The sequence below is a fragment of the Pteropus medius genome, unplaced genomic scaffold, assembly GCF_902729225.1.
Source record: "Pteropus medius unplaced genomic scaffold, Ma_sr-lr_union100, whole genome shotgun sequence".
In the NCBI taxonomy this organism is placed as follows: domain Eukaryota; kingdom Metazoa; phylum Chordata; class Mammalia; order Chiroptera; family Pteropodidae; genus Pteropus; species Pteropus medius.
This window is the reverse complement of record NW_024340700.1, coordinates 3,018,214-3,044,664: the sequence shown is the minus strand read 5'-3', so window position 1 is coordinate 3,044,664 and position 26,451 is coordinate 3,018,214. Positions and strand designations below refer to the sequence as shown.

At 43.5% G+C, this 26,451-nt stretch overlaps 1 protein-coding gene and 1 pseudogene across 2 annotated transcripts in view; both read left to right on the top strand.

The window, feature by feature from the left end:
- PRKN (parkin RBR E3 ubiquitin protein ligase) overlaps nucleotides 1-26,451 on the top strand; it is a 1,016,620-nt gene that overhangs the window by 145,136 nt on the left and 845,033 nt on the right. The window lies entirely within an intron of this gene.
- LOC120618512 (uncharacterized) lies at nucleotides 8,010-8,123 on the top strand (annotated as a pseudogene).

Sequence of the window (26,451 nt, the reverse complement as noted above, 5' to 3'; positions counted from 1 at the left end):
TTTTTACTCTAATTCAGATATTTTTGCCTGGCACCTGCTGTCCTTCCTCACCTGAGTTAGTTCGCGGTTCCCGCCTCGTCCTGGCTCAGTCCCTCCATCGCCCACTTTGCACCCACGCCGGCTGTGTCGAGGCTGTGTCCTCTCTCAGTACGTCACAGCCGTTCAGTTCCTTTGAGTTGACTTTATCTATATTCATATTTTAGGTGTTTTTTTTTTAACTTAATTTACTTTTAGATTATTTTAAGCGTAATTTTGACTTTCTCCTTTGTTCACAGGTTAAAAGGCTTTATCTTTAAGTGGTTAAAATACTTAAACTATCTTCTTATCGTTTGGCTGTCTTTTCATTGGATTATGTTTAAAGACTGCGGTCTGTATTTTTTCTACATTTTGAAATTTATTAAATTTTTCTATGTGGTCGAATACACACTTGATTATTGTAAATATTGCATTGAAGTGGAAAAAGAATGTACATCATTCTCTGTAGAATACCAGATTCTGCAGAGAATGTACATGATCTGTAGTTATTCATATATTTTGTATTTCAGAAAAGTTATCTACTAAATATTATGCAAGCTTATTATATTTCATTTTATTTTTATATCAAGAAAGATAATACACAAAGCTATATTTTTATATTTAGATCTCTTTAATTTTAAGTTCTCATTTACTAAATAAATATAAAATTATGTAATACAGAATGATATGATGGAAAAATCTCTGGGTTGGGAGTTCAGAAACAGATTCTGTTGAATTTATCCCAAACAAGTTGGACACATTTGAATGATTATTTAGCTTCTTGAGAATCTTGTGTATTAGTGAAATTAAGAAATTGGATTTAGCTTCTTGAGAATCTTGTGTATTAGTGAAATTAAGAAATTAAGAAATTAAGAAATTGGATTTAATTATCACCCAGTTGTTTTTTAATTCCATAAAATGCTGTGAACATCCCTTTCCTGAAAATGTATAGGTTATTTTCACTTAGAAGTCAGTTTTGTATTTTATTTAAATTACGTCATTTACAATTTTAAAATGAAAATATTAATGAAAAGAAACGTGCTATAATAAAATTATACTCATTTCACTAAAAGAAAAATTAGTAGGCATGCTAACTTGCTGTACACCTGTTGCGTGCATATTTGCCCCTCGGAATGCTACACTTCAGTGAAGCCCACCTGTGCCTTTTTCACCTCGAAGGGTCATGTTCATCAGTTTCAGGTATCTAAGATATCCTAGCGAGGATGTTTGCCTGATTTGCACAGCACTCAGTGTGTTCCCAGGGACCTCCTTAATCCATGGCTTACAAAACAAAATGGCGCGTTTCTCCCTAAAGTGGTTCTCCTTGCTGCTCTTCCTAGTGAGGTGGCCCATGAAAAGAATTTCCCAAGTTATTTTATTCCTGTTTTTCCTGCCTCGCAACAATATATCACGTGCTTGGGTCCCGAGATAACAAGTAGAGCTTGGAGAGGGCTACAGCATTTTCATCTGTGTCACCTAAGGGCAAATACTGGGTGTCGGCTGTCAGTTATCTCTTACCTGCAAAGGGTGTCACTCTAACCAGACAGTGGATGCCCCTGCGATTCTCTCCCTTTGAGCCTGGGTCTGCCTTCGGGCATCCAGGGAAGCATGTTCCCTGATCCGCAGGCGGGACCTGGCGGAGCTTGATTAGGTTTGAAGAGGCTAAGTGTGTGAGGTCTGACGAGAAGCGAGGGAGCTGGATGGCAATGTCCTCGTGTTCTGTGGCTTCTTTTATTCCGTTAGAACCTCACTAATTCAGGCTCCATTCATTCAGAATTTACCCTTCGCAGCTTGAGAGAAAAAGTATTTTACAAAAGCTTTATTAAGTAAGGTAATCATATTAATGATATTTAAGGGATAATGTTAAACCTACCCAGAGAAACATCATTTTAAGTACTTTTAAGACTCTTATTTTGAGGCAGTCCAATTATATATCCAGACAATATATTAATTGCACGTTGTTTGTTCATTAAAACAAAAGTAAGACTTTAATGGCGAATCTGCTTGTTAGCATACCCTATTTAATTCTTCGTGTTTGAAAGCATTTAAGCCGATGTAAGGAAAGAGACTCTGGACCGATTCAGCACTTCTTTTCTGAAATTCAAATCGCTAAGGTTTCGTAGCCTGTGACAATCTGTTGAGAATCCTCATTCCGTATGCCTTCCTCAGAGATGGCGTTTAGCTGCAGTCGATACACAGGGGTGCCATCTGGGTAACCGTTTGGTCTGACGATGAAGAGCTACACGTGTGAGGACAAAGGGGCAGGACAGGAATGGCACAGGGCCCACCTCTGCAGATGCTGGGAATGTGGACCGCTGGGCAGGCTCTAGGATCACCGTGACCCAGGCTTATACCACTGGTACCATCCTCAACTAGGCAGGAAAGGCATCTCTTTATTAATCCAGATGCTGTTCGCAGGTATAGCGTCAAGGTCATTTTTGTAAGATTTTCATTTGAGTAAAATCTTTTGGAAAAGACGATAGAGTTGACACCTTGTCCGTGTTATCTGAGGCCTGTCGCAGCAATCTGGAATTAAGATAGAGAATTCCTCCTTAAGCAAGTGGATAATCTTCATTTAAGTTACTAACTGTTCCCCTTGTTAGAACTTTGTCACTGTTAGAAAATGTCACACAGCCACGGAACCAAAGAGGACTTGGACACCACCTCAGCTCACCCCCAGAGTTGTAGAAAAGATTACGTAATTTTCTAACGGTCTTTTGATCTTGATAATAGAAGTCTGGGTTTCCAGAATTCTAGTTGATGTCTCTTCTCTTGGTCATAATTGCCCCAGTCTCCACATTTTCCAGTAATAAATAACATTTATCGCCTCCATAGACACCAAGAAACATGTATTGGATGCCTGCAGTTTGCCAGGCACTATGCTAGGCATTGGCCGTATAGACGTGATTCACATGGCCTGTCACGGTCTCATGGGTGAGAGAAAGAAACAGATTTGAAGCGATGCGCTGAATGTGATGACCAGGACAGGCACACACGGGGTGCCGAGGGCACCCCGAGGGGGAGCAGCTAAGCTGGAAGCGAACATAGGTGGGCGGTGTGAAGATTCCTGGGGACAGAGCGTCGGCTCAGGTAAGGCAGTAAGGGCGTGCAGGGGTCAGCGGAGAGGAGAGACACCTCTCTTGCAGACGAGGTGAGGTCTGGCGAGGACACGGTGCACAAGCAAGGGAGCAGGGAGCCGAGGCTGGGACGTGGAGGGCCGGGTCAGGAGGGAACCGACTCAGGCTTTTCCCGGAGGCGTTCAGGAGACGTGGAGGTGTCCTTAAGTGAGCACGTTCAAATCAGATTTCTCCTTGGCAGAAATAAATATGTGCTGTTGAAACGATGAAAAGATTTGTTTAATGAATGAGTCAACGAATGAATGGACATACTAGGTTTTTCCAGTCATGCCCAGACTATGGTCGTTTTGAGCAGCATCATGCGTACAGGTGAAGGATAGCGATGAGTGATACAGTAGCAGTTAAAGGCTCCTGTCCTGTCACCCAGCCTCCGTAAACATTTTTCTTTTTATGAAATACCATGATTTCTTTCTCGTATTCATATTACATGTCATTTACTAGAATATTTTTGTGAGTATGCGTTAGGCTCCTTGGCACTTATTTCTAGGATTCAGTCACTTAAAGGCAGCAGTTTGTGAACTGTTCTAGAAAGATTGTGCAGACTGGATACACGGATGAGCAGAGATGGGTACCCAGACTAGACGTCGCACGTTGAGTGCTTCTACTCCAGGAAGGACAAGGCAGAGTTCTCTTCGGGGAGCTAACAATTTACAGGGTGGAGCGTGGAGATGAAATGTACACACAAAAGACTGCACAGTAGATCGAAAGGCCAGGTAGAATGGAGTAAATGTCAGTAAGTACAGGTCCCACGCTGCGAGGACTCAGAGGAGGAAGTGACCGAGGCTGGTTTGAGGGATCCCATCGATATGAAAGAAGGTACAAATTCTTTTTCCATTTTGGAATATGATAAGCATTCGGATACATTTTTCAGACTGTGGAATTTGCATGGCATATGAGAAATGGAGGCACCCAAATTCAATTAACTAAGAGAAGACTAAAAACTGCAAAGCTTTATTCATTGCATTGAGATACCTATGGCATCCCTCTGCTTCGCAAAAGATGCTGCTCTATAAAATGATTCTAAGTGTTCTGCATTAATGAACATGTAGTGCAAAAGGCACTCACGTTCAACAGCGCAGAGCCGCAGTTCCTCTGTAAAAAACGGATGGCCAGTTTGCTGCCGTGAAAAGGTACGGGCTTTTATTTCTGGGCGTGCCCTTTGACAGTCGACAGTTTGGGAGATTGTTTTTCTAGATTTATAACACCTGAAACGCTGTGTCATTTTTAGCTCTATTACCTATTTCCGGAAGTGTAGTAAGGTTTTAACATTTATTTAAAATACAGATTTTTTTCATTGACTACTTGCCAATTTTAAATTTGTTGAATATTTATTGAGCATCAGCTATTACAAAACAGTAAGAGCATCACGACATTTGTTAGAGTCTAATTACATGGGGCATTAAGGGAGGTTGGCGGGCGGTAATGCCACAACATAAAGTGTGCTTTCCATCCGTTGAAGAGCTGATAGATTAACCGAGGTAAAGGAAAGTGAGCATGATTTGGAATTTATCCAAGTCAGCCATTACAACGTCAATAAAATCAATCTAGAAATATACTGTTACATGCCAGATAAGAATATGTGTATTTATGCACATAGGATATTTCTTATTGGATTCCATCTATAAGCGGTTTAGAAAAATATCAAGATCTTCATTATAAACGATTTTATTGTAAACCAAGACAACAGCGGATCAATGTTCAAGAATAGTTATTGTGAAAGTGTAGCACTGAAGGAATGAGCGACATGAAAAGAGGTTCACATTTTCAAACCTTTCATATCCATAATTATAGCTGCAGTATATCAGTTGCTTTCACAGTGCCATATAGTCTAGCAGGCACCTTTAGATATAATATCTAATTTAATCTTCATGACAGTCCTATCAGGTAGATATTAATTCTATTTTGCAGAAGAGCAAACCGAGGCTGAAATGGAAAGTTATGTCCCAGAGATCATTGAGCAGAGCTAGAATTCGAACCCCTGTGTGCTTGCTTCTTTCTACTTCCCTGTGTCTGCAGAGAGAAGATTCGTTTTGTGTGAATCGTTTGTTTACTGAGGAGTAAACTCTTCTAAATGAATATAAGGCATGCATTTGGTATTTTGGTAAAGCAGGACTTTTTTTATGTAGGAAGAAACCAAGTTTTATTTCAACCCTGACAGTGATAAAGAGTTAGCTGTTTATCTAGCTGCTCGAGTGGACCTATCATTGCCACAAAATACATGCTCCTATTATGTAAAATCCATTACAACGAATGTAGAAGTTAGTCATGCAAGCAAGTATACATTTACTTTTCCACCAGCAGAATTCTCTACAATTTATCATTTTAATCTGTACTGTTGAGACGTAAAAAAGTTTTAGGAGGCCCTCACCCACCTTGAGAGAGTTTGAACCAAATAAGGATGTTTCAAGAAAACTCTTTAGTTTGTACCTATTTCAATAACTTTTTTAAATGATTGGAACCCTTGTTGAAATGTCATAAGAATTCAGAGCCTGATGAACTCTGGTCTCATAAGTGGCACCCCTACCCTAATTAACTAGGGCGTGTTTTCTGCGTTTCGTTTTTCAGAGAGTAAGTCGGTAAGAGAGGTCGGTTTAACAGACGGTGTCCAGGGCACGTGCAGGTTTAGAAGCGCGTTGGTGCAGTTCTCTCTTCCTGCGGCATCGCCGAAGCCCAGCGCCTGGCCCTCTCTGCACAGGGCCCCCGTGGCCTCACCCGAGGGGACAGGCAAGGGGAAGTCCGAAGGCCATGTGATTTCATTGTCGTAATGGCCACCGTTTGTTCAGGATCTCTCACTGTGCCCAAACGTTACATGCGTTACCTCGTAAGAGTGTAATGGCCGTATGAGCTACTAGGTTAACCAGTTTTCACGTCAGGAAAATGTGGTCGAGGAAGGTCACACAGTTACTCAGTGGCTCGGCCCAAACGCTGACTAACGTCTGTCTTAACCCTCACGTTTAAGCATCATGGTGCCTCCCAGCCACCACCGCAACCGGGCAGCTAGCTCAGACCCCAGAGTCGTTTCAGATGAAATATTTGGTTTCAACTGGTCAAATTCAGGTTGTATCCACAAACCAGGAGGCGTTAGCGGTTTATATGGTTTATTAGCGTAGACATGAGGAATCTATTGGGGGGGGGCAGGATCAAATGGCAAACGCTACGGAATGTACAGAGAGGAGGTGGCAGCTTAGGGCCACCGTGTTGGCTGTGCTGCTGGTGTCCCGAGAGGCTTCTGAGTAACTCCTGATGGAGGCAGGTGTTTTCTAAGTGGGACACGTGGAAGTCGGGGATTAACTAGAAACACATGTCGCGAAGGCAAAGAAAAATTTGCAATCTGTTCTTTAAACGTGTGTGACTGTGAGAAAGATGCCATTGGCAGAGAATTTGGTGAAGGCGTTTGTCTCCCAGGACAAAGATGATATCCTGTCCTTAGATGTCACTCTGAAGTAGGAGCTGAGATCAGCCAGGGGGATACGGGTGTCGGTTCAGGAGTCAGAATAGAGTGAAAAAGTGGTTCCCCGACCTCCTGACATTGAGGTCCCCAGCCCCCTCCCCACGCCACGCTTCTCTAGCTCCCTGTGTAGCCACAGGTAAAGCAGCGAACCTCATTTTAAAATATGTGACTCTGGAGCAACAAGACCGAGAGGCGCCTTGCGGAGCTGAACTCTCTCGGGACTCCTCGGTGGGCTTCAACCCTCATTACCTGAAGCGAAGCTGGTTCGGTACACTTAGCCCTTTGTGGCACAAGATTCGTTATAAGTGACTTAAATAACCAAGAAATACGGTTTTTGCAGAGCATCTCGGGTAATTCTTCTCCCTAGTAAAAGCTGAGAGGGAAGCCTGTCTTGTGAGGCTTCCAGGTGAGCAGGCTTCCAGGTGAGGCTCCCCGAGCGGCCCCAGCATGTGGCCCCGCACAATTAGCTGCCTTTTCATGCAGACCTCAGACTCCTCCATTAAAGTCATGTTCTCATCACCTGCCGTTTGACCTTACTGTCCTCGGTGGTGCAGGGCTTTCTGGCTTGCCCTCCTTCCCTTGGAGGCAGACGTCGAATGCTCACCTGTGTTACCTGCTCTGTTCTGCCCTTGGGGTTCTCAGTGGGGCCCAAGCTCTGTCAGGACAGTTCCCGAGGGCCCGGCAAGGTGCAACGTCTCTTAGTTATACAGCATGCAACTGCCACCGGGGCTGCGGGATCCTGTCATAGCAGTCCGAGGGTACTGAGGCCCGGAGTGACTTTGCCACAGACGCCGCGTGAGGCCAGCCGGTCAGAGGGTCAGGTGGCGTGGGGCTGTCAGCGTGTAGTCTGGACGTGGTGTGACATCGGGCTTTCAGTATCGAAGGAAAGGTGCTCCCGGGCATGAACACTCTAATCAAAGGGTGAAATGAATTTTTTTTTTAAACTTACTTATCATTAGCTTAGACATTCACATTTAAAATAACTTTTGATATTCCTCATTTGTCTCGTAGTATTTCTTAGAATCTGTCTTTTTAGCTATAAGCTGATTATTCTTTTTTCTCTTCAATAGATGTAGTTTCTTAGACTCAAAAGACAAATCTTTTCGTATCTAAAATATGAACCTCTTCTCTGAATACCTTATACTCAGTCACCTGATAGCTGTTTCAAGAATTCAGTACCATTTATGTCATTTCTAAGTGTCTTTGGCACATTCCTGCCTGATTTTCATTCTTCTTGTAACCAACTCCGTCTGAAAAGTTTTTTCAGTTATATCCCTTTTTTCCCTACAAACCTGGCAAAACTCTCTTTTACTTTCTCCCACATTCAGTTATCAGGAAAGCTAAGTGAAGGGATCTGTAACGCTTCCTTCCACACACAGCCGCTTCCCCTTTAAATTCCCTCCCTCGTCTGCGGCCACGCTGAACACGCCAGATCCCGTCTGATCTCGGAAGCTCAGCAGGGTCGGGCCTGGTTAGTCCTTGGATGGGAGACCACCTAGGAAGACCAGGTGCTGCAGGCTTAAAAAATAAAGAATAAAGGATTGTAAGCTGACAAGGTCCTTGCAATCCGTGTGGTCAACCAAGGGTTGCCTCGCCTAAACAAAAAATAATAAATAAAAATAAATAAAAACAGTAAATAAATTTCCTCCCCCTCACTGCATAAGGGCTGGTGGTCCACGCAGCAGTGGCTTGGCGACAAGCATGTCCTTGACCTGACCCTGCTGGCTGAGCAGGGGCCATAAGAGGTAGGATGCCACAAGATCACAGACCTTGGGAGAGGACGGTCGTTTCTTGTGCGTTAACCCCTTCCCCTCCCAGGAGTCCCGTGGGAAATACAAAACAGTAATGTTTGATGGCCACATGCTCCTGTGCTTCTTGGCGTGTAGGGCCACACGGGGCATCTCTTTCCCCCAGGGAGGAGCCTCGGCCCAGAGAAGGGACAGGTGAGCTAGAGGGTGGGGCCAGCGTACCCCCAGTTCTGTTCCTGGAGGCTCCACTGCGAGGCCCGGCCTGCAGGGACCACTGCAAACGTCCACCCCGGTCTTCTCCGCCTCTGGGATGAGGGAAGGGAAGGAACCAGGGGCCCGAGGGCTTGGGCTGTGTCCATTTACACCACGCCCGTTACTGGAGCACTCCTGAGCAGAAGCGTGCAGCCAGCAGAGCTTGTGTTCTCGGCAGATAACGTGCTGCTGAGAAACTGCGATGGATAAAACGTGTGAGATGCGGCTGTTTGCCGAGCGCCCCGGGGTGAATGCCTCGGGGACCGGGTGTGCCCCCCAGCACCGCTGCCGGCCCGCGCGTGGGCAGGTAGTGAAGCGCGGCCTGTCCCCATCAGGCCTTCGGAACTCCGCCCTCGGCCCTGTGTCCGCTCTGTGCGTCTGGAACCTCACACCCGCCTCTGTCAGGGAGCCTGACCTAACACAGGCCAGGTGCCTACGTGACTGAAATGACAGAAGATTAACTCCGGGCCACCATGACGGTCATCACCGAAGCCCGCCCTTGCGTGCTGCTCGCGACAGCGGGGCTCGTGGAATTCGTCGTCCTCACTCCCTTCTGGCTTTAGGCTTTGCACTGGCCTGGCCTCCCCACAAAAGCAGAGCCCCGCCGAAGGCTTCCTGGCAGCTGCTTGACCGTGGGGAGCGTCCCCAGGTAAAGTGACCCAGCAAGGAGGAGCGGACAGTCCAGTCCGATGCTGACCCTAACCCACCGTAGGGCCGGTCACCATGGTGCACACTGGGCCTCCACCCTCTGAGACCCTCCGAGGCACTGTGTCGAGGGGACCCCAGGCGTGTCTACCTGAGACCCGGGCTCTCATTCCCCCACGTCAAGGTGGGGTCCACGGCCTGTTCTTCCAGTGTCCGGTGGCTGGGTGGGTCCCCATGAGCATCCCATGGACGGGCAGCGGAGAAGGCCCAGCGTGGAATGTGAGGGGCCAAGGCGAACGGAGCTGAGGGGGTCACGGCTGCCGGGCTGGCTGCTGTGGCGATGGCTAGAGCGTGAGGGGGCCGGAGGCCGGGGGTGGCGCTGGCAGACCACCCCCGTGCCTCCGCCAGGGTCCAGCGCCTCTGAAACCTGCTCATGTCAGCTTTTCCTTTACTGCCTTCTCGAAATTCGCCTATGCCAAGTGATTTGCTGTTTATACCTCCCTCAGATTCCTCTCTGGTGTCATCATTTGGGACCTTTTAAGTGTAAATGAGTGCCACTTTCAGGCTTGAACAGTGCTCTGAAACCTCTAAGTCATGCACCCTTGCACTTGAAGTTGGTCAGGAGAGTGAGCCGGGAAAGCTGCCCACCCCCAGAGTAAGACATGGCTGCGGTTTCCCTAGTGCGTCAGAGGAGCTTCCTTTCTGGCTTTAGCATTGTAGAATCTTATTAGAAACACCAGATAATGGTGTTTTCAAGTTAACTTTGTTTTGTTGAAGAAATAAAGATAGAGTACCTCTGGAGATTTACGGGGATTATAGGAAAGTCAGAGCTAAAAAAAAAAAAGCAGGGTCCCAGATTCCTGTTGCCTGCTTGGTTTTCTGACTTAGTGGGGTCACGTTTTATCGCACTGATTAGGAAAAACGTTCCTGATCTGTAGTCATGATCTTACACATACCAAAACAAGTTCAAAACTATTACATTTATAAAATATCGGTTTCCGTTAGGAAGTTAAATATTCATTGTTTTCCTTTTTCTCCTCTGATCATTGGAAGTAAATAAATGTTTGCTTAATATGTCACAAAGGTGGCGACTTTAAAAACAAAATCACCTGGATTTCGTGTTCATCACAAAGAATCACCCTGAAAATATGTAGGTGTACAGATCCTACATGCATTATTCTGTCTTTTTCTCTTCCTCTTTTCTTTTATTAAAATAAAAAAAATCGCCTATACTTATTAAGGAAAACTTGACAAATAACAAAGTACGTAATGTGATGATTTGATGCATGTGTACATTGTGGAATGATTACCGAAATCAGGATAATTAACACAGCCATCACCTCACATAATTAACTCTTTTTTTTTTTTGTAAAAGTGCTCTTTTGGTAAGAATGCTCAGGATCTGCTCTCAGAACCTTCAAGCACACCATACCGGCCTATTAACTGCAGTCGCCATGCCGTGCATTAGATTCCTCAGGACTTATTCTCTGGTAACTCAGAGCTCGTGCCCTTTGACCTCCATCTCCCCATTCCCCCCTCCCCTTAGCTCCTAGCAACCATCACCCCGTTCTCGGTTTCTATGAAGTCGGCTGTTATATAGATATTCCACGTATAAGTGACGCCATACAGAATCCTCCTTCCTTTACGAGAATGTCACACTGGCCCCCGGGGCAGGCTGAGGCCCCAGCACCTTGCAGGGAGCCCAGAAGGAGAGCGATGCTGTCGGGGCGGCGGAGACCTCCGTGTCCATTTAGAAAGGACGGAGCTTTCGTTGTTCGAGGGGAACCGCATTGTTTGCTTCTGTTTTCATTCTGGTAATTTATTGCTTTGGGAAGAAATGAGAAGTTACGACCAGACTTCTTGGAAATTTGCTCTAAGGAACAGGAGGCGGGAATGAGGGGGGTCGTGGCCCCGGAATGCAGACGGCTGACGTGGGGGTTTTGGAGCAGGCGCAGGAGGGCACACTGAGCAGGAGCTGTGAGATCTGAGGGGCCACACGGGTCCCAAAGAGGACGCGAGTCGGAAGTCATTTTCCAGCAAGTGGGGAGTGACGGGTTGAGAAGGCCACGCCAGGCTTGCTACCCCAGAGACCCTGACAAATCCTCGGAAATTTGGGGCTTGACGTTTTTACTTCCCATCTTAGGCCGTGCTGTAGGAAAAATATGTCGTTTTCCTGAAAATATGGACTCAGAGCAAAGATCAACTCATCAGCCATGGATTAAAAATCGATCTGATCCAAGCTCCTAATTTGTATGGGATAAATTTTCTGTTTTTTCTTAATGCAGGAAAACGACAGAGTTTTAATACTCCGTGCTGAATGTCTTTCTATTGCTTTGCCTGGTGCCTGCCCTTTAGAAAATAAGTAGTCTTCTGTGAGACGAGCCGAATGGATGCTGTGTCAGCTCTTCTTATGTGGCTTTGGAGGAGGGCCAGCAGGAGAATTCCAGAATATAATGCTATTGTGGATTGTTTCATAAAGATTAATGGAATGTATGTGCGACAGAGTAAATTCTAACTCTGTTTAAGGCTTATACCAATACATACATTATTAGGCTGTTCCTGAAGACACTGCCTTGTTTAGAACAGTCGATATTTATAACATGGAGAACACAAAGGAAGGCGAGCAAGGAAGGGAGGGTGAGTTCCTTCCTTCTCCCCGGAGCCCTGCTGCCTGCTCGTTAGCTGCTGCTCGTCCTTCAGGTCCCGGGGCAGGTCCTGGGACGCGGACAGCCCCGCAGACAGGCGCAGACGCAGCTCCAGAAGCACCTCCGTCCACCTCTTAGTCGGCTGTACCGAAGTTGCGGTTTTCAATTCGCGTGATTATTTAATCCCCGTCTTTCCCATCAGCGGGCGACAGCACCAGGGCAGAATTTTTGTTGCTCAGTGGTGGGTTCACAATGCCCAGGGACATGGCAGGGACCGGGCAAAGCCACCGACGATACCGAGTGCTTCCGGTGTCAGGTCCCGCGCTAACACTGCCGTGGATTCACTCATCTAGTGGTCACAGCGACCCTGTGCAGTGAGTGGCTCTTATTTCTAAAGGAGGGCGCTATTTCTAGAAGAGCAAAATGATGCTCGAGAGAGGTAAGTCACCTGTCCGGGGTGACACACTTAGTAAGTCAGGGAGCTGGCATCCATGCTGGCTGCGTGTTTCCACACCCCGCGCTCCCGATGGTACCCTGGACTGTCCCTGAGCAAACGTTTGTAGCAGGGAAGAAAGGAGTGATCAACGCATCCGGCTTGAGTTCCGTTGATTTTATGACGTGTGGGGCTGGAGTTCAAGATGACCCCGTGGTACATACAGGAAAAGTTCACCAACGAAGAATGGCTTGAGGGAGCCCACGTATCCGCCGTTGGCACTTGCTTTTCAATAGTTTTATTTTCCTGGGACAAATATGGGTACCCATGAAAATTTCAAAAAGGATGAGATATAGGGGGTGTTTCTTGAGAATTTGATGCAAAACATGCGTGCCTGCAGGTTCTCATTGGTTTAATACGTCAAAGAAGGAAAAGCAGAGAATGATTGGAAACATTTGGCTAAAAGTAACAGGAATTCTTCAGTCTGTAAGCAGCACGGTGATTTTTAAAATGTTTAAACTTTCGGATGTCTGGGTTTTGTCAGCGTGGCGCGCTGGGTCCGAGCATCAGGCAGCGGGTCCTCCTCCGTCACAGCCACGGGGGAGAAATGCCAGGCGGTGTCTGTGCTCACAGGAGGTGTCTGTGCCTGCGTCATGGCAGGCGGCCTCGGCAAACTGCCTTTTTTGGTGCTGCGATAGCCGTTATTTTACAAGAGTTTCGCTTGAAGAATCTAAGTTTCGTTTTGTTTTGTTTTTCCCGTGCGCGTTTGAAAATAAATTATTGGTGACCCATACTGAATTTTCTACTTTCCTTTCTTTTTCTTCTCCATGAAATCCCAAGTCTGGGAACCACAAGGCCCTACAAGTGTGAAGTCAGTACAACTTTTTTTTCCAGAACATTTTTGAATAGCCCTATGTAGTTATATCTGTCTGTCTGCTTTTGCGGTTTTATATGTGTTCATTTTCTGGATTAAGAAAACGAATCAGTGCGTGCGTGAGGGGACGGCGGGGAGAGCCAGGATGGCTGCCCGTGGGGAGGGGGCTGCTGGGGGCCAGGGCCCTGTCGGGTGACACTCACGCCGGGGAACTGCTGCCTCGGAAAACGGTCACCTGGTCTTCTTTCTGAGGGGACAGAGTAGGAATTACTGTTTGCTTTTTTGGAGGAAAGAAGGGAAGCAGAAAAAGCACTTAGCCTTTTTGTAAGAACACATGAAAATTTCGTTTTCCTTCCCTCTTCTCTATTTCTACAAAAAGTCTCAGCCTGTATTAGAACATGGAAACGCAGACAAAGGCCGTCTGGGAAAGACAGCGATCGCTCGCTCTGCAACGAAGAGCCTTTTTGCAAAAGCAGGCTGGCCTCGTGGAGTAAAGCTTTGTAAGCTGGTGGCCAGGGGATTAGCATTCACATTTTATTAGGTTTTTAAGAATCGAGTGATTGCCGTGACTGCCGAGGGCTGAGCGCATTACCAGATAGTGCCCTCCACTGGCGTTGGCTGTCACCATCGCTGTCACCATTGCCTGGCCCCTGAGGTTGATCGCATTTTCTAGATGTTCTTAGATCATTGTGCTGTTTCTCCTTGAAATGTATTTTCAAATTAGCACTAATGTATTTATCCTGTGACGTGCATTACACGTAACTGCGTTCTTAAAATGATTTTGAATATATAGTCTTCGAAAAGATTTTTTCTTGTTTGTGGAAGTATGAGGTACAGTGACCATGTAGAAAAGGATTTTGATAATTCGTATCAAAAATTTAAATGCATATATCCTCAGCCCCAGAAATTCTGCTGCTAATATTCTGTCCCACAGAAATATGTGAACAAGAATACAATGGTATATTGTTATTACAGAATTATATTTAACATTGAAAGCCGGAGGCATTTGAAATGCCCCCTAAAGGAAGAGTGTTCCCATGAATCCAGATGCCCGCACAGTGTGGTCCGCCATGTCACCAAAAGGAAGAAAGGAGACCTGTGCTCATTTTAATGCAAGGAGTTTTTTGATGTAGGAGTACAAAATGGGATTCTAGAGCTTTCAGTCTGATACCATTTTTCTTTAAAGAGAGGCACAGATGGTTATATTTATATATACACACATGCATATACATACATCAATGTATACATATATGATACACACACACACACATATGTACACATCTATGCATAATAACGCAGCTTTAAAAAGGTCTGGAGAGATGTCCACTGAAATATGAGTAGCGCTGACGCCTGGACAGTGGGATTAGGTGTTGGTAGAGAGGGGAGGCACTTCCATTTTTTAAACGGATGAACTTAAAAAAGAAATAGCGATCAATCCATAATTTAAGAAAAACAAATATTCGACAAAGTAAAACACTGAAATAGAGCTCTCTTCAATGTCTGATGTTCATCTGTTAGAGGTTTGTGAGAATGCGACTCAATAGCCGCGAAACCCGACTTGCAGAAGACAGTCTTCGCATGTGCCATCGAGGATCGTCGTGCTTTGGGGTCTTCTACAGTCCCGTAGTTCTGGGTTCTCCCGCAGGCCTGTAGACGTCGTGGGTGAGCTTCCGTTTCTGTGGGTCCCTCACTGCTTCCCGTGATTGTCGCATTCAGTGTGGCACTAACCGAGGTGGATGAGTGGTGGCTTCAACAGGTCGTCGACCGGAGTCACCGTGGACAGCGTCGGGTTGACAGAGGAGCGCAGTGGGTGTCAACACAGAGCAGCCGTTTCCTTGGTGACCTGAATGAGTGGCATCGCCATGCCCTGTTGTGTAGATAAGGACGGATGCCCAGTGAGCTGGTGGGAGTCAAGTGCTAATTTGCTATTTTGAGAAAAGCCAGTCACTTTATTTTAGTTTTCAGCTCTAACGTTAAATCTACTTCTGACCTCAAAGGAAATAATTACCTATTTTATAAATTCATAAGTTGGACTGAGTAGCATTTAATAGATAGCAATGTCTCTTAACTACTTTGGTGCTTTTAAAAATAATTGAAGAAAGTCACTGTGCCAACATGTTTTAAAAATAACCTATGCAAACACAGTTATTATCTCTAGCCGAGTTTTAATGCTGTGAACAAAAATAATTCTTACTATTCTTCTGAGGAATACTTACTTTATCATGGGCTTTGAATTGGAGAATGTCCCTAAATATCCAATTTTTTTTAAAGAATAAAGCAGTGCTATAACTTTATAAAAGATATTTCAGTGGCTTAACTATAAAAATGCTAAATGTATGCCCTCTAAACCTGCCTAATTTTTGCAAACCCTCTGAAATCATATTAAACATATCTTCTTGGTTGTAGAATTTACATTGTCGTTAATAATGAGTAATGAGATTTGACTTTAAGTTTTCAAATGAATATATGCCAGAAGATAGAAAAAACTAGTAAGTATGACTACATAAAAACTAAGAATTTCTCTATGAAAAGGAATATTATGAACAATATGTAAGTGATGAACTGTCTTAAAAAACAGCTTGCAAAGATCTAAAAACCTTTTAATATATATGTGATAAAAGGACTAATTTCCTTTAATATGCAAATAGTACTTACGTATTTGTAATAAAAATATTCCCAATAGGCGAATGAGCAACAACTACAAACAGGTAGAGCAAAAGAAACGGAAATGACCAGTAATCATGAGAATGCTCAGTCTCACTGACAATTGAAGAACTGCAAATTAAGAGTAGATATGACCCCATGGACAAGAATAGACTCAAATGGATTAAAGACTTAAATGGAAGGCCCCAAACCATAAAATTTCCAGAAGAAAACATAGGCAGTAATCTCTCCGATATTGCTACTAGTAATTTCTTTTCAGACATATCTCCTTGGGAAAGGGACACAAAAGAAAAAAACAAACAAAAGGGAAGACATCTAACTAAAAAATGTTTGCACAGCAAAGGAAAACATCAACAAAATGAAAAGACCACTGACTGAATGGGAAAAGGTATTCACTCATAATGCATCTGAGGAGGGATTAATATCCAGAATACAGAAAGAACTCATATAACTTAATGACAACAAAAACCAAACAATCCAGTTAAAAAATGGGCAGTAGACCTGAACAGATACTTCTCCAAAGAGGAAATACAGATGGTCAATAGATATATGAAAAGATGCTCAAGGTCACTAATCATCAGAGAAATGCAAATTGAAACCACAGTGAGATATCACCTCACACCTGTCAGAATGGCTGTCATCAATAAACCAAAGAACAACAAGTGTTGGCGAGGATGCAGAGAAAAGGGAGCCCTCATACACTGTTGGTGGGATTGCACATTGGTACAGCCGCTACGGAAAAGTCTGGAGGTTTCTCAAAAAATTAAAAATGGATCTACCTTTTGATCTAGAAATTGCACTTCTGGGTATTTATCCAAAGAAAACCAAAACAATAATTCATAAAGATCTATGCACCCCTATGTTCACGGCAGCACTGTTTACAATAACCAAGATATGGAAGCAACCTAAATGCCCATCAACAGACGACTGGATAAAGAAGTTACGATTCATACACGCAATGGAATATTACTCAGCCATTAAAAAAATGAAATCCTCCCATTTGCAACGACATAGATGGACCTAGAGGTCATTATGCTGAGTGAAATAAGTCAGAGAAAGATAAATACCATATGATTTCACTTATATGTGGAATCTAAGGAACAAAAAGAACAAACTCATCAGAAACAGAGTCACAAACACAGAGGACAATGTGGTGATGGGGGGCTGGGAGGCTGGGAGAAAGGGGTGAAGGGTTAAAGAAGCACAAATCAGTAGTCGAGAGATGGTCAGGGGGTGGGGAGCACGGCGCGGGGAACGCAGTCAGCAGTGATGTGATGGCCGGGTGGGGGGCCAGAGGGAGGACCGAGCAATTGGGGGGATCGTTTCATAAACTATGTAAATGTCTAACCAGTGTACTCTATACTTGAAACTAATAATGAAGTAAAATTTTTAAAAAGCAGATATTGGTAGACACTTGCATAAGCTTTGATGTACTGTTAACATCTGGACTCAAAAGTCTAATGGAATCTCTACCTCAGTGTGCCCGACACCGAGTTCGTCTGTGCCTTCCACGCCTGTGGCCCTGCTTGTCACTGGCTTGTGCTCATCTCAGCAGACTCCAGCCTTGTTTACCCAAGCCATCAAGCCAGGGTGCAGATGTCGTCTGTGTGTCCCCCGCCCCCACTCAGCCTCTGTGTCTCCTTATCGTCAAGTCCTGCCAGCTGTGTTTCAGCACGTGCTCCGGGCGTGTCGGCCCCACTAACGCCACCTGCGTTTCCAGCACTGTCCCAGAAGAGGTCTCACCGCTTCTACTCTCTTCTTCCAATGACATGAGCCATATTCTTCACCAAACTTATGATGTGGTCATTTTCATCTTAATTAAAATATAGTCTTTATTTTTCAAAGTAGGTGATAAAATCGCATTAATCAAAATTCAAAATTTGCAAAAAGATATACAGCGAAACATTGCCTGCCGCCCCTTTACCCAAACAGCTTCTCTATTAAGAGGCGTCTGACACTGTAATCACTTTTTTTGAGTATCTTTCAAACATATTTTATGCATATACAACTATGTATACCTGCCTATTTATTCTTTATTTCTCTACTTAATATAAATGATAGCTTATTTATAGTGTTCTAATCAGTGGAGATATGTCCATCTCATTACATTTGAACTTCAATATTTTTCAGGACTGTATACTATTCCTCTACGTGGCTGGAACATAAAGTATTTAACTTAACTAATAATTCCCTCTTACTGATATTTAGGTGAGTTTTTTCAAGTTTTTGCTCTTCTACACCAAATTATAATTAATAGCCTTACATATGCAGCATCTTACATCTGTGTAAATGTTTCTGTAATATAAATACTGAGCAGTGGAACGCCTAGGTGGAAGACTGTGTGCCTCTGTAATTTCGGTAGATGTGGCCATGCCCTTCTTGGCCGCCATACCGAGTGAGATTCCTTTCAGGAATCTGCGAGATTGTCTGTCCCCACCACCCTTTCCAACATCGTGCGCCATCAACCAGTGAAACAATAAACGGCCGTCGCACCTTCTCGCTCTGACTGAAGGCTGGACCCTGATGTCACTGCTTGAAGGGGGATGCATCTCTTTTCTCACAGGCATTCCTATCCCTGGAGATTCAGTAGGTGGCCTGGCTTCCCGTAACTGCGATTAGATCATCCTCGCTCCCTCCCTGCAAAGGCGTTCTGCATTTGGGTCTCGTGTCACCAGATTCCCCCACCTACTGTCCTTCATAGTTGAAGTTTAATGTGGGAAAGCTAGATGTGTTCTCCTGAACGTCATTGACTTTCACCAGTGTGTCCGTCATCAGAGTACTATTTGACATTGTTTTGGAAATACTGGCCAACGCAATTAGATAAAAGAAAGAAACTCGATAGTAAAAATCAGAATCCTTCATTCACGTAAAGGCTGAGCATCCTCAGGGTTCTTCCCAGCCAGTGTTTGGGCACAGCAAGCACCCTAAGGCAGGCTCACGCGGGGAGTTGCAGGATGCTTCTGACCCGTGACTGTGGCTCCGAGCCCCCCACACCCACCTCACCGGCCTTGCCAGATGTTCTTAAAATTGCAAGGAAGTCTAAGGTTTCCTTCCCGCCCACCTCCCTCTGCTCCTCCCTCCCTCCCACCCTCCTTTCCTTCTTCACCGGGTTGGACCAGTATTACAGTTTGATGACTCTCTCAAACCCTGACACCTCCCTCCCAATTTTTAAATGTAGGTTTTAAAGTTTACATACAGTTAAATTCACTCTTTTTTTGATTCACAGTTCTGAGTTTTTACACATGTATAGATTCTGTTAACCTCCACCAAACACAGGATACGGAGCAATTCCAATGCCCCAAAGAATCCATCCTGCTTTTCCTCACAGGTATGTCCCTCACAGACCTCCTGGACATCAAATCAGATCTCGGTGTCTGTTTCTCAGAGGACCTGTGTTGTGGGACTGGGTTTAATGTATGTGGCAGGTGAATGAACGGTCCTCGGGGCAGAATGTCACACTGTGTTTGTCCTTTGGCAATGCGACTTTTTACATTCTGGGGAACGTGATATTTGTGGAGGATAGCGATGATAATGAGTTATCGTCTGGGTGTAAATGGCTTAGGATCTCACACGTCAGTTCAAGGTTGAACTCCAGCAGACTGAGCCGTCCCATGGTGAGACCTGTGGGCATTGACGCTAGCAGCGCTTCAGCTGGGGCTGGGTCATTTTGGCATCAGGGATTGTGGATGAGAGACTTCCTCTTTGGAAGGTGATTGGCCATGGCGATCTGTTAGGGATCCTTCCACTGGTCAGCTGCCGAGAATCTGTGATCCTAGGAGCCTACGCATCTCCTTTATGAGCTGGCTTCTGGAGTAGATCTTTTATTCCTATAAAATGTTTGTCTTCTCTGCTTTCGTTTATTCATGGTACGTAGTACACCTAATCCATATATTTTTTTCTTTAATTGTTTTTCTGTTATTTATTTTTCTATTTTTTTATTGTTATATGAACTCTTTTAAAAATTATGGATGACCAAGCAGCACTGGATACCATAAATGATTAGTTTCGATCCCACACTGTTAATTGTACTGTCGCCGTTGTTGTGTTGTTGTTGTTGTCGTGATACACCTTGCCTCCAGCCCACCCTCAGCCCCAGCCACACTGTTTTATGAAGTCATAGTCTCTTGTGTTTTGACACATACGTGCATATAAAATTTGTCATAATGGGCTTCCTGGGTAACTGCAAGCGGTACTTCTGTGCTTTCACTGGATTTTCTTCAAGGGCACTTCCTTGGGCGAAAGATGGGAAGTTTACATGATGGCATATTGATCAGAATACCGTAGAAACTTAATTTGGGGGTACTAGGTGGAGGTAAAAAGTCACGAGAGTATGAAAAGTAGCAGAAGGCCCGTCCACACACCCTCTTAAATGTTTTTATAAAACAGCCAGTGCCTCGTATAAAATGTGGAGATATTCAGAAAGGGTCTTTGACGCACTTAGTTTTTTGGATTTAATCCTCGTGCTCTCAGGGGGAAAGATGACCACACAGCTTTTCGCTCTCAGTAAAGGTGGTTCCCAGAGCAGTGAATTCCTATGGGTTAATGTAAGTGGAGGTTTAAACATGCCGAAAAGGTGAGACCCAAGGAAAGGAAGGGCCCAAACGTGAGCGGAGGGCCTCATGAGTCCCAGCTCCTGTCATATGTTTTTCAGCCTGAAATAAATGTTTTAAGTTTTTAGTCTGAGGATTTTATGTGTGCCTGTAAATCTGGATACTTCCAGAAATCATAGAAATAGCTTATTATACTGATCCATGGAAAGGACACGCCTAGGAGAATGTATTTGGTTTTGATGGAAAATTATGACCCGATTCGCGTCTGTAATTCAGATTTCTTTATTGAGATCATTAGCTTGTAAAGCCATCATTCAAAAAAAAAAAAAAAGTTCCTTGAAGCTATGATCTAAAAAGGCATAGGAAATACTAGGTTAAAGGCACTAACGGTGTACAGCAGTAAATAACGTCCCCTATTGCATTCCAGTGAGATGCCCAATGCCATGCTGGTTCATTTGGATAGGAAGCGCACAGTCTCAAGAGGTAGAGCCTGCTTACTCTTGAATTTCTACTCAAAGGAAAAATTATAGGTAAAAAAAAATAAATAAATCTATTTTGTTTCTCACCAACAGTGGTAGAGTTTTAAAAGAAATTATTGACCTTTTTTTTTTTTTAAGTGGAAATGGGATTTGGAGGTTTCTCACTAAAAATTAAATAACCTAAAAAGAAATATAGTTATTTTTAAAAGAAATATTCAAACATATTTTTACAACGTATTCATTCAATATGTACAGGAGAAAATTAAATACAGATAGGTTACTCTTCCTGACCGGTTAAAGAAGTTAGTCACATTGGATGTCCCAGCTGTATTATCGAAAAATGAATAAGATGCATTATTGCTGGTTTATCTCCCCTGTGTCATTCTCAACAGTAGGTTAAGATAGATATTCTAGCTATGGCGTTATGTTATGTAAATATTTCTGTACTTTGTTCTTTCAGAGATACTAAATCATTTGTATAATAATGTTCCAGCTTCACATGAATGAGAAAGACCTTTCCATTGTTAATAAAATAAATCGGTAGCCCTGGAGTTATCCATATCACCCTTAAAAATGACACGTTTTAATGAAACTAATCAAAAAGATTGGAGAATTTACTTCATCATGATGATGGTTGTTGGAGCTGAAAGACTGATAGGAAACCAGCATCATTTTCAAACAAAAACTTAAATCGTCTTAAATCCATAATTATGGTCACCATTTTAATAGATTAATTCATGTTATGTGTTTAAAGAGTAGTGAGTCTTAATAATGTAGTAACCTGAGAATGCAAACTATGCCATTTCTAAACTTTCCATCGACATATGGGCTGACAGCTTGGTTCTAGAGCTGTGCTTTCCAACACAGTCGCCGTCAGCCACACGTGGCCAGTCTGAATTGAGTTGTGCTGTAATCGTAAAATGCTCACCAGGTTTCAAAACTTAGCATGAAAAAACAGTGTGCAGTATTAATACTTTCTTTATTGGTTAAATGTTGAAATGATATTTTGGAGATACAAAAAATAGGAGAATTAATTTCATCTGTTTCTTTTTATTTCTTGAATTTGGCCACTAGAAAATTAAAAACTTCATGTGTGGCGCATACTTATGGCTTACATGATACTTCTTCTGGGCGATACTGCTCTAGAGACTAAGAGGGTTAAGTGGGCCGTGTGCAGATGCCACGCCCTTCACACGTAGGCATTGAAAAGTCATTCTATCTTATATCAAACTTAACTTTGCCAAAGGCAAGGAAACACTTTTGGGGAAAACTAATTCAAGTTGTGCTTACTGGATAACAAGGCTTAGGGCCAAGGCTTAATTCCCATTCTTTGAAGGCAGAGTAGTTCAGTGCAACGCTTTTACCTAAGACACCAATAAAGTATGAGACGGCATTTACTTGCAGAAAGAAACATTACTTTCTGATCTCTGCTTAAAATCATGGCGCTTCCCTCCGTGAAATATTTAATTCTGATTAGCACCCTCACAAAGATGTAGAAAGGCTTAAAAAAGTTTCAAGGAGTTAGTATTTTATGGGGACATACGTGAAAAAGTTAGGAATTCCTCCATTGACAAAAACGCAGCAAGGACCCTCATCATCACCTTGACTGGTCCTCCAAACATCATCTTACAGCGTGGCATTGGCTTCTGAACACGGCAGTACGAGCCGCGGGCTGACTGGCCCAGGTCTGAATTCTCCCTCGTAAATGCACCAGGCGATGAAGCTACTTTCTACACTAGCTGTGCTACAATAGATTTTCACAAAGGATGCTGTAAATTAAACTCCCTCAGCGGCTCTCGCGAGGTAGTATTTCATATCACTAGCATTTTGTAAATATGTAGTCGGTATTTTGAACTCAAGAATAGGACCTTATATTATATGACTTAAATTTTATTTAAAGAATTCATCACCCCAGCTTTCTAGACAGTTACCATCTCTTGGATGTTGATTTATTATTGCTTTTGTTTTCTTTCCCTATGATTCTCATATGATATTAATAGAAGTATACTCTCTCTATATTTATCCAATGCATTAATTTTAAAATGGTGTCAATACTATGGGGCACAAATCTATGGTAAGTTGCTGGAACACCCTTCTAGGTAAGAGACTACATATAATTATTTTTGTTATTCTGGCGTGAAGCTCGGTACTTGGCTGGTAGGAGCTGCCCAAAAGATATTTGCTGCGTCGAATGAGCTGGGGATCACGCTCACTAAGCTTGGAGTACAGCTTTTCATCCGACCTCTTTATTGGACCGAAGTCGTTAGCAAGGCCACTATCCAACCCACATTTCTGCGTGTGGGAAACAAGAACGTAATGAAAATATCGCCAGATGCCTTGGCGGAATTCTGGGATTCTCAAATACTGAAGAAATAATATCCTCTGTTCTGTGCTCACAGCCCCAACTGCCATATGCTAGATCCAGCACTCGGAGGCCACTGGGGAAACGGCAGCGGAGTGAATTCAACTTTTTCCTCTCGGTCTAGTTATTTTATGCCGGTCTTCATGAAGGCAGGCCTTTCTGGGTGGCACTCACGACAGCAATAGAAGATCTACGGTTTCTTATTCAGTTCATTCAACTTTCGTTTGTAGCATGTCTCTTAAGTGTCAGAACCACAAAGATGAGGGGTGCACAGTCTGGTGAAGGGAATGTTCTGTTTGTTGATTCAGTTGCTATGTATGGAGCAGTTTGTCTATGTCAGGCTTTTTTTTTTTTTTAATAACGATATGTTTTGCTTTTTTTAAAATATTTATTTAAATTAGTTTCAAGTATACAGTACATTGTTGAACATCTATATAGGTCATGAAATGATCCCCAATTCTCCCTCTCTTCAAGCCCTCCACCTGCTAACTGCATTCCCTGTGCCATGCTCCCCATCCTCGTGACCAACTACCAACTACTAATTTGTACTTCTTTAACCCTTCCCCTCATTCTCCCAGCCCCGCAAACCCTCTCCCCTCTGTCTGTCACCAAATTGTCCACTATATTTGTGAATCTGTTCTTGATTAGTTTGTTATTTTTGTTCCTAAGATTCCATGTATAAGTGAAATCATATAGTATTTATTTTTCTCTGCCTGACTTATTTCACTCGGCATAAGAACCTCTAGGTCCATCTATGTCATTGCAAAATGGTAGGATTTCATTTTCTTTTAATGGCTGAATAATATTCCATTGTATATATGAACCATAATTTCTTTATCGAATCATCTGTTAATGGGCATTTAGGTTGCTTCCATATCTTGGCTATTGTAAATTGTGCCGCCATGAATATTGGGGTGCATAGATCTTATGTCAGGCATTTTATTGTTCCCCATTAATAAAGAAAGCCAAAGTCCCTGCCCTGTTGGCACTTACATTCTAATAAAGAACAAGCAAATAAGTTGGTAATAAAAACTATGGCAGTAGCAAACAAGAGGAGAGAGTGACTGCGGAGGTGACTTCACCGACACCTCCCCGTGACCACCCACTGAATTAGGGTGGTCACGGGGAGGTGTCGGTGAAGACGGCATTTGAGGTGCTATCCAAAGAATGAAAATGAGCCTTGTGAGATATGAGGGAAGAGGCAGAGGGAATGGCAGGTGCCGAGACCTAAACTTCAGGAAGAGTTTGGCTTGTTCCAGGATCGCAGAGGGAAGACTGTGTCGCTGGAGCTTGGTGGCCGGCTACCTGGGTGTGGGATAAGGCCGGAGGACAGGTGGGGGCCAGGTCATGCCCTCAGGTTGCAGTAAGGAGTGCAGGTTGTGGTCTGAACAGCAGTAAGTCACTGAGGTTTTAAGTCAGAAGTGACGTCACTTTATTCTTCTGACTGCCCTTGGGAGGGACAAGTGTAAAGGATAATGATGTGCTACAGACTATCATTCTTATGCTAGACAGAGATAATGGTGGAGACAGTGAAGCTAGGAGTAGAAAAATCCAAGATTTACTTCGGGGATAGGACCAAGGGCTTGATCGTAAGCAGGATAAGAGAAATAATAAATGGACAAAGACTGGAAGAGGAGAGGGGACCGCCCGGAGGGAGTCGCGGTGACAGACAACTTAAGCGGAGGGCGACAGGTCCTCCAATGGACGACTCCCGAACTCCACAGCTGAGTGACGGTGTCTGTTCATCCTACAGGGACTGCGCAGCCAGCACGTGCCGCAGACTGGGGCTGCCCCAGTGACGGCGCAGACGCAAACCCCGCTTCAGGAGGAAGCGTGTCCAATGTGGGCACACGCTGTGGAAGAGAAGAAAGATGGGAGTCAGGGTGAGGGGTGCCGAGGGGTTCTGAATTGTTCGTGATCTTAAGTAGCAGAGGAGAGAGGGCTTCCCCAGGAAGTGGACATTTAACCAGAGGTTTGGAATAGTAATAAATAAATGTCATAATAGAATCCTAGGAATGATTCATAAGAGCTGGACTCTTTATTTACCGGTTTTACTTATTTGTGTGACCTGTTGTTCTACGGGGCGGGGATGAAAGTAGGGGGTGGCTTTTTCCGTTGCTGCTGTCTCGAAACAAGGTTGCATGCATTTTCACCGTAGTATGCAATGCGTGTGAATAGATCTTAGCTACTTTCCTTAGCAATGAGAAATTAGCCAGATTCACCTAGCCTTTTAAGTGAAGTGTCAAAAAGGAAAAAAATGAATGAAAAATAAGAATAGTGGTATCCACTTTATTCTGCGATCGAAGCAGATGTAGCAAGTGAGGTGTCAACTTGTATTCAGAATTAACAATAACATAGTACCTGGGGCGTAGGTGAATAATAAATGTTAGCACACACAGCCCAGTCTGCGAATGATCGCCTCTGTCTCCTGCAGACAAGCCCAGGCATATTTCACTTCGTGATACCAGTTACAAATGTGTAAGGAAGAAAGAGAGAAAACAATGAGAAGTGTTATTTTCTTGAAGTAATTTATCACAGCCGTTGCCTCATCGATACAAGTATAAACTTCCACATCATCAAGAAGAGAACCAGCTATTTCTGTAATCAATCTAGAAATAATAAGCTGAGCATGTTTCTTTATTAACTTCTGTTATAAACATAAAAATATATTTCTACAAGTATGTCAAGAAAAGAAAAATATTGGTGGTTCTTGTATTTTCTTTCCACACTAGTTATTATCCGGAGTTGTCATCGTAAGAAATAACATAATAAAAATATTGATATACAGAAATACATTAAGATATATTAGTCACCATATAGCTCGAGGTTGCAGATAGGGAGAGAGGGTGAGATAAAACTTAGTGTGATGTTCTCGTGATAACTTTGTTAAATTCTTAAATATCGCCATACACCTTCCTCATAACTCAGTTTTAGTGGATTCTCAGGAACACATAAAACTTATCGAAAAATTTAGCCATGATTAAATTTTTATGTAATAGGTTGTGGTGACAAACTTTCCATATCACATGCAGGTGAAGTCAGTGTTCTACGTTCTACCTGCCATTAGCACTTGACATTATCTAGATAATAAATGTCACCTTAATGCTTCTTATTCTATTTTAAATTTGTAAAGAAATACCATCATTAGCTAAATATCTACCTCCAGAAAAAAATTATTTTGTATCTTAATGTCTTT